An 8,875-nucleotide genomic window follows, 5' to 3' on the forward strand; every position below is an offset into this window, starting at 1 on the left:
CGTGGGTGTGGAAGCGCGGCAGAATGACGATCTCCTTGTTACCAGGCTCCAACTCCAGCCAATCGCGCACACCAAGCAGGGTAGCGCCTCTTTACAGGCGCGGATTAAGTCCTTTGGATGGCTGAAAACTTGACATACCAGTAAAACGGCAGGTGGATAACAACGTCGAAGCAGCGCAGGACGGAGCCCTCAAGGCTGTCGATTGTGCGGCCGGTGACATCGGTGAAGTCCCTTTGCCGGTGAAGACGGTACACCAGGTACCGGGTGCGAGGTCGTCCTCGCCAGTGACAGGCCCGTCAGTGAGCATGCATGGAATGGATGAGGTCGCGGCAGGCCTCATAGTTTCGAAAGAAGGCAGGGTCCATGCCCGATCAACGCGGTGGTCAAAGGGCGCTCAGTCGTCGAACAAGGCGTGGATGCGTAGGGAGCTCGGGAGATGGCATAGCTTCAGGCGGGGAAGAACGCGCAGGAGAACTCTACAGCAGCCGTAGATGTCAGTCTCTGTGACCTCCGCGGTGTGCATCCACGGTGGGAAATGTTGGCGCCGAGCCCTAGCTTGCTCTTTGCGCCGGTGCGCAGCTCTCTCTCTCTCTCTCGCACGAACAAAGATAAAAGAAAGAGGAGATATAGGACATGGTGGTGCTTTTCCGGCGCACATACGCCTTCCGCAAGGTGGTCTTTTCCTTGAGCAACAACTCGAGATACACACACCTGAGCAGTACAGTAGAGGGCTTTTTATACCAGGCTAGCACACACACCAGCACACTCACGCACACACGCAAGATCAACCGGCCACTAAGCCAACTAACTAGCATGCACACACGGACCCGCGTCTCCATGCATGCACCGCATGCAATAGCTAAGCTTACGAAACGGCCACACGGACTCGGCCGTCTCCTTCCATGCATGTAGGTAGCTACTAACAAACACAACGCATGCAGCTAACAACCCCTAACCGACGCAAGATCAAGACTACGGCTAACAGTAACACCATGCACCATCGCCCCGGCGCATGCTCTCTCTCTCTCTCTCATGAAACGAATTGAGCTCTGCACCATGGCAGATCGTTGGACGCGATTTCTTGTAGCTGAAGGAAGCAGGGCGAATGACCGGCTGTAAACTGATGGGATGCTACTGCGGGTCGCCTAGTGGAAACGGAAAGTGGACCGACTGTTTGTGACCGGTTGTAAACGACGAGCTTCAAGACTTTCCTTTTTGTTCCCGAAAAATAATGTCGGTGAAGAATGGATACAGTTTAGAGACAACCAGGCGCTTTAATTTGCTGCCTTAGGGCATCATAAACTGATGTGCAGGGCAAAATGGAAAATATAATCAAAAGTGAAACAAATTCAAATAGTAATTAAACTCTTCTTGAAAGTATTTCACAGAACAAAACCTTTAGTTAGCGCCTAACGCATAGGCGCAATGCGTTGTGTCGTAGCGCAGTTCTCACAGGTGCTACATATATAGCTAACCATATGTAATAATGTAGTCAATATATTTTTGTTAAGATGGTCATGTGATTATTAAAAAGTGTTCAATGATATTTTAAATATTCATCTAATTAGAAAAATGCATGCATTACAAAATCATGTAATTAAAAAAGTTTGAGACATTCTTAATAAATCATATAATTACAGATTTATTTGTTATAAAAAAATTTAAAAGATGAAGGAATACTAGAATTGCAAAAAAAAAATGTTGCAACAAATAGAACAGCATGTTAGGGATAAAAAATGTTTACATCAGAAGATTGTTCTTTCAACTATAGTGGTTTAGGCATCCCAAATATTTATTACCTCAATATATGTATCCTTGGCTCATGGGTAAAGAAATCCTTGGTTCACGGATAAAGAAATATATGCCTAGAGAAGGCAAGATTTGAAACATTAGAGTTGATGCAAAATATCATGCTTCATCACCAACAGTTTTCCATAGCAACGTAGTAGGCACATCAACCTTGTCCCAGGGGTACGGTGAGGAGCAAAAGATGCGAAGTTACTCTGAGCGTCACCTAGCTCCAAGTCCAACATACATGTGACGCACACCATGCTCGGTATCGCAAGAGCTCTGGGGGCGGCATCCTTTTTGCATGCGCGGATTAGGGCATATGGCTCGCAATAGACCAAACATTCCCGGAGTTTCAACAGGAGGATGTCAATGTCGAGGCACTGGACGAGCCCCCATGGCTGTCGATTTGGTGGTCGATCACAATGGTATTGTTCATTGGCGGGTGAGCCAGATCCCCTAGTTGGCCAATTGCTGGGGTGAGTTCGTACTCGGTGCTCACCGGCCCATCATAGAGTATCCCGTGGATGAACCCACGACAAATCTTGTAGTTTTGGAAGATCGCAATGTCCGCGACCTCGACATTGTGGTCGAAGGGTGCCTGGTCATCTTAGAACAAGACGAGGATGATGCACATCGCTGTTCAGAGGGCCTGGATCCCTATCATGCGCCTCCCACGCGACACAACCACGTAGTCGTGGATGCACATGGAGGTCGGGAGATCGCACCCTCGAGGGAGGGGGGCGATGCGGAGGAAAACTCTCCCATAGCCGACGACATGCGTTGCTGTGACGACTGCCATGTCTAAGGTGGCAACACCATGGTCCCGGCGCCCGCTCTGTCTCCCCAAGGAAACGAAATGAGCTCTACTGTCATCTCATACGCACCATGGTGGACTGTAGAGCCGAAAACAATGGGCGTAAACTGAAGGGATGTTGTTGAGGGCCTCCTACTAGGAACGGAAAGTTTTGCATGATGAGTTTGAAAACTTTTCCATTTGCTCCCTAATTAATGTCGGTAAAGACCGCAAACAGCTCGAAGAGAACTGTGTACTTTTATTTACTGCATGAGGGATTTGTTGGCGCTGCCTCCTCCTCGCGGCGCCGCTTCTTCTTCTACCTCCCAACTTTCTTGTGGTTTCTCTCTTATCTCATAAAAACACCATGAAAGGAACACACGTAAACACAGCTCACCGTGGAGAAAATTGGCTTAGCCTCGTTCTCCCGATGAGAACACATGGGCTACATTTTCCTCCTCTTCTCATTAACAGAACCAAGCTGATTACAATGCTTAAGTAGTACCCGCACACGCATAGTCCAGCCACCACGCTCGGCCACTAGCCCCACTAACAGACGCACAAGACTAGCCAACTACTTGTATCTAATCTGTTTCCTAGATTCTCTCCTACGTCCCAAAGACTAGGCCATCAACGCATGCGCATGCAGCTAACAAACTCACATATGCATGCAACTAACCACCGTATGTACAACCGCTTCCGTACGTGCAATACTGCCACATGACACGGCACTACACATGCACACACATACGCCACGCCGCTGCTCCGTCCCGTACGTCCTGTGCGCACCCAACGTGGCCGACGAGCTCGACCGCACCAGTGTGTCCCGCACGTCCCGCGCGCACCGGACGCGCCCGACGAGGCCGACTGCACTAGACGCCATGGCTTATTCCAACACACTCCCCCTAAGCCATGACGTCGCCGCACGGCCTGCCGACAGGAGCCCTGCCTCGTCGATGTCATCTCGGAGCTGGGGACTCCTCCGCTGCGTCTTCGGCACAAGCCGCCGCTCGCCGCGTCTCCGTGCCGCGCGCCTCCACGGTTGTCGCGCCGAGGCGCCGCGACCTCCTGCGCTACCGCGCAGGTCCTTCGCAACCTCCTCGTCTCCGCGACCGCCGTACTCTTCGCGCGCACTCCCCACGTCCCCGCGCTCCTGGCCCGCGCTCCCGCCGCGCACGTACGCGATCTGCGCGACCAGGTCCAGCGCCCCGACGCAGTCCAATCCGGCGGTCCCAACGCATCCAGTGCGCACCCATAATACGCATCGGTCGCGCCCGGTCTGCCGCCGTCGTCGTCGCCATGCGCCGCAGCTGCGCCGCCTCGACCTACATGTCCGCCATGCTCGTCACGGACTCACCGCGCGCCACCTCCGCATCCGCCATGACAGCCGCCGCGCCGCGCACCTTCACTGGCCGACACACGCCCCGGAGCTCCGCACAGCCGCCGACGAACACCACCATCGCCGGCACGCCTCCGGCATGGCCCAAGATGACCCAGCTTATGATACCAATTGTTGGCGCTGCCTCCTCCTTGCGGCGCCGCTTCTTCTTCTACCTCCCAACTCTTGTGGTTTCTCTCTTATCTCATAAACACACACCATGAAAGGAACACACACGTATACACAGCTCACCGTGGAGAAAATTGGCTTTGCCTCGTTCTCCCGATGAGAACACATGGGCTACATTTTCCTCCTCTTCTCATTAACAGAACCAAGCTGATTACAATGCTTAAGTAGTACCCGCGAACGCATAGTCCAGCCACCACGCTCGGCCACTAGCCCCACTAACAGACGCACAATACAAGCCAACAACTTGCATGCATCTAATCTGTTTCCTAGATTCTCTCCTACGTCCCAAACACTAGGCCTTCAATCGCATGCGCATGCAGCTAACAAACTCACATATGCATGCAACTAACCACCGTATGTACAGCCGCTTCCGTACGTGCAATACTGCCACATGACACGGCACTACACATGCACACACATACGCCACGCCGCTGCTGTGTCCCGCACGTCCCGCGCGCACCCAACACGCCCGACGAGCCCGACCGCACCTGTGCGTCCCGCACGTCCCGCGCGCACCGGACGCGCCCGACGAGCCCGACCGCACCGGTGCGTCCCGCACGTCCCGCGCGCACCGGACGCGCCCGACGAGCCCGACTGCACTAGATGCCGTGGCTTATTCCAACAGGATTCATATACCGACGTGCCCATATTATTATTGTGAGATGGTGACGTACTTCAGCTTATAAGATCAGAGCAAGATTCAGTAAGATGAATATGACATAGATTACTAAGGTGATAAGTTCATAGACCTCCTTGCGGATGTGGAGCAATTAATAGATTAGAAAATGTTCATGTAATTACAAAAGTGTTTCTCATATTTTTACAAAGAAATTCATGTAATTTAAAAAGTGCTCGGTCAATTTTCATAAACGTTTGTGTCATTAGAAATTTTTTTATTAGCAATCCATGTACTAAAAGAACTGTTTGATACATTTATAGAAATTTGGATGTAATTAAAAAAAGTGTTGAATGCATTTTAAAATATATTTGAGTTTTTAAAAAATGTAACCATGTAATAAGTAGTTAATATATTTTAGTAAGATAGTCATGTGATTAAAAAGTGTTCAATGGTTTTTCAAATATTCTTCAAATTAAAAAATTTCATGCATTACAAAATAATGTAATTAAAAGAATAAACTTTAGATGAACAGCGCGCAGGAGTACTCTCCCGCAGCCGTAGACGCGGTTTGCGGGCACGGTGGCAGCACCATGCTCCCGGCGCCCGCTCTCTCGAGGGGATAGACGTCTTGGTCCACCGTGTTGCGGACGGGGACGGGAATCGCCTCCTTGCCGTTGGACATGTCCAACATGATGTAGCCGGGCAGACGGATCTCGGCGTCGAGCTGGTTGATGAGGTCTCTAGCGGAGCGTCACATGTTGCTGCCAACCGCTTCCTGGCCGGGCAGACGCACGCGCTTGAACTTGCAGACGTCGGGGCCAGACTTGCCGGGGCCGTAGGTGGCGGAGACGACATTGTAGAGGCCGTCCTAGACACGTACATCTTCATGAACCTTTGCAACGACTACAGAAAACTAAACCGAATGAAATTCTCAACTAAACGCTCACATCCATGGTTATGATGTCGATCCCAGACTCAATTCATGCAAATATGGTTTCAGGCTATAACTTGTCGACTGCAAAGTGCAAACACGGCAAACCAAGCACAAGAAATACAAGCAAACAGTTCAGTTTAAGGTGTCTTAGCGCTGCATCCATTCAATGGTACAATCCTTAACAATGACAGAAAGGTTCATGACAACTGACAATGAAGGCGAAAGGTTCATGAAAATTGCAAATGAGGGTAAACATACAGGAAACGTTGCCCATCGTCACTGATTGACGCCATAATTGATGCTCAGCTCGCTCATCGACGGGATGGTCTCCATAGCGGAGACCATCAGGTGGGGGCACGACTCGTCTTTGTCGCCACGGACAATGAGCTAGACTAAGGCGTTCGGCGCGAACCTGCTGTGGCTGATGTAGGCTGCGATGTTCTTCCTCTTGGACACGTCAAGCATGTACGTCGGTGCCGGGCACTGCACGAACCGGGGCGGTTCCTCACCGTCGTCTGGAAACGCCGCCGTGGGGGCGTACCCTGACTCAATCCACCTCGGGGGAAACTTCGGCGGCTCGATGAAGCGGGCCTGCTCCTCCATTGATGCGCCGGTATTGGCATTGGCATTCGTGTTGGCAATGCGGGGGTGATGTGTGGGGAATTGAATTTTCCCCTTTCTGGATTACTCATGGATTTAACCGGCCGCGCCTAGGCACGGGCTGTAATGCTCAGATCGTACGCCGATGCAGGTTCAATTGTCTCATGGGTCGCCAGACGAAGGAATATGAAGGGGCGAGCGGCGTCAGCTGATGCGATGGCCCACTACAACTGACGATGGCAGCATAGTGCCCTAGTGGTCGCTATGGACGCTCGGCGGTTTGGTGGCACAAGAGAGAATTGGATGGGATGAGCGGGCCGGGTGACATAAGATGTGAAGGCGATGGAGTGAAATTATGGGTCATGTGATATTGGGGAAGTACCAGGGGAGTTACAACCCCCTTTATACGAGGAACTTGGAATGTTTTTTTATGAACTATTGGACCAAGTAACCGTTTTTTCTAGGGTTTGATTGGTAGGGCGGTGCGCTTGCTGGCATTTTCTTTCTGTCGGCCCGCTTCAGGATAAGCTATATATGTAGTACAATTTACTGTGAATTGTTTGGCACGCTACATCTACCGTTGTTTTATTCTTGAATCTTGAAAATACATGACAAAATTAGTTTGAAAAACGGTGAAGAAAGCGGTGCCTATGTGTGTCTCTAAAATGGAAGTAGGTATACGCGGACATTTGGATATGCCTTTTAAATATGCCCTACGGAAAATTGGCACATAAGGATCTGCATCCATATAAGGTAATTTGTTAGAAAAACATTTTTTCCCGATATACACAGCCGCCGCCCCGCTCTATTATTTTACCCTATTTCCCGATATACACAACCTTTGGGCAAAATTTTCGAAGAAGTGGTAAAGCCCATCCAGATCCAGGCACACAAAGCTGCGGCTCTATTGCCCTTTCCGGCTTATGAAGTCCAACCCCTAGAATTACGGATTCTTCCACACCCGCCACTCAGACGGTGGTCTCCGTTTCAACAATCTGTCCAGGGCCGGGAGCCGTCTCTCTGGTCGACGCTTTGATCCCTTTCCTTCACGGGAGCTACGCTAGGGTCAAGCTCAAACAATGCTGCAGCAGCCTTCTCCTCTGCAAATGCTGGGAATCGCAAGAAGACGAGGAATGCAATTATATCGTGTGCAATCCTATGACCGCCAGTGGACCGTGTTGCCTCCTATAGTATGGCAGGATGAAGAGGATGATGAACCTGCGCATATAAAACTGGCACAACCCTTCCTCGCTTTTTGGTGTTTACATCCCTGGTAGAGTTGCCCGACTATGTGGCGATATACTCATCCGAAAACGGGCGATGGACTGGGAGCAGCCGTGAGTGGGGGGAAACCAGAGAGTATCCTCCTTTTACTGCAGAATGTGCCTTCGTGAATGGCATGATGCATTTTATGCATTTGGTGATCGAGGAACCTATTATAGCTGCAGTGGACTCAAAGGGAGATATTTGTGGGGAAATTGCTCTCCCAGAAGGAATGGAAGAAGCTAGGTCTGGTTATAGCTCAATTGGATACTCTCAGGGGAAATTGCATGCTTGGTATATGGTTCCTTATTATTACCAACTCTTTGTGAGGGTACTTGAGGATTATGCTACTGAAGTGTGGACCCTGAAGCATACTATTGATGTTCCCCAAATGTTTGGAAGGGAATATGCGACAGAAAATTGTGACGAAGAGGACATGACCTTTAAGTATGAGATGTTTGCAATTCATTCAGATCGTAATTTGATTTTCGTTACTGACTGGAAGGAGGAGAATCTGTCGTATGATATGGATAGCAGGGAAGCACATCTTATGTGCAATTCTGGAGATTTCATGTGTGGTTTACCTTATATTCCCTGTTTCGCGGATTTGGTTGGCGGATGATTTCTGAAAGTCTGTGCTGCTTCATGCATTTAACATGGTGGCATTCACCAAAACAGTTCCGGGACTGCCGAAGGAGCTGGAATTTAGACACCCGAAAGTAAGTACTATAGTAGCATGTTCCGCGCATCTCCTAGTGACTCAAGCGCTAGTTTCATCAATACCATTTAGCATTCTTGCTTATCAGTTTGATTGACCTCTATTTCTTGTAAAGTGGTTGTGGCAGGAACAAGGAAATGATTTCTGTGGATACTACATCTGCGAGTCCATCCGCCACACGACCTGTGAGCGGGGCGGATACTCTAACGAACAATTTTATTTTATTACCATCATTTGTGTTGAGTTTCATTCATTTATATATATATGTATTGACCCCCTTCTTCAAATTAGATGTTTCGGAAGCGGGATGAACTCCTAGCACCAGCTCGCATGCGAGTAATTCAAGAGGAATTGGCGGCATTCTTTCTTGACCACGTGATCCCTGAAGACGGAGAATTCTATGTGGACCCTGAGTCCGTATGATTATATATGTGAGAGATAATTATTGTATATATGTAGCCGGTAGTGTCAGATAGATATACGAGAACTTGTTGTTCGACCAATCTCCCGGAGAAGGAGAGGTGGTCGATATCACTTCTCTCTGTATATATGCATATATGTTCATGACGATCTTCTGTTTCCTTCGTTTG

At 49.6% G+C, this 8,875-nt stretch overlaps 1 pseudogene; it reads left to right on the top strand.

Annotated features, from left to right (window-relative positions):
• The first annotated feature begins 6,449 nt into the window (after positions 1–6,449).
• Positions 6,450–8,189, top strand: LOC147981404 (uncharacterized; annotated as a pseudogene).
• The last annotated feature ends 686 nt before the right edge of the window (positions 8,190–8,875 follow it).

Source organism: Triticum urartu, chromosome 3A (genome assembly GCF_056163025.1).
Source record: "Triticum urartu cultivar PI428250 chromosome 3A, HENAU_Tu73, whole genome shotgun sequence".
NCBI lineage: Eukaryota > Viridiplantae > Streptophyta > Magnoliopsida > Poales > Poaceae > Triticum > Triticum urartu.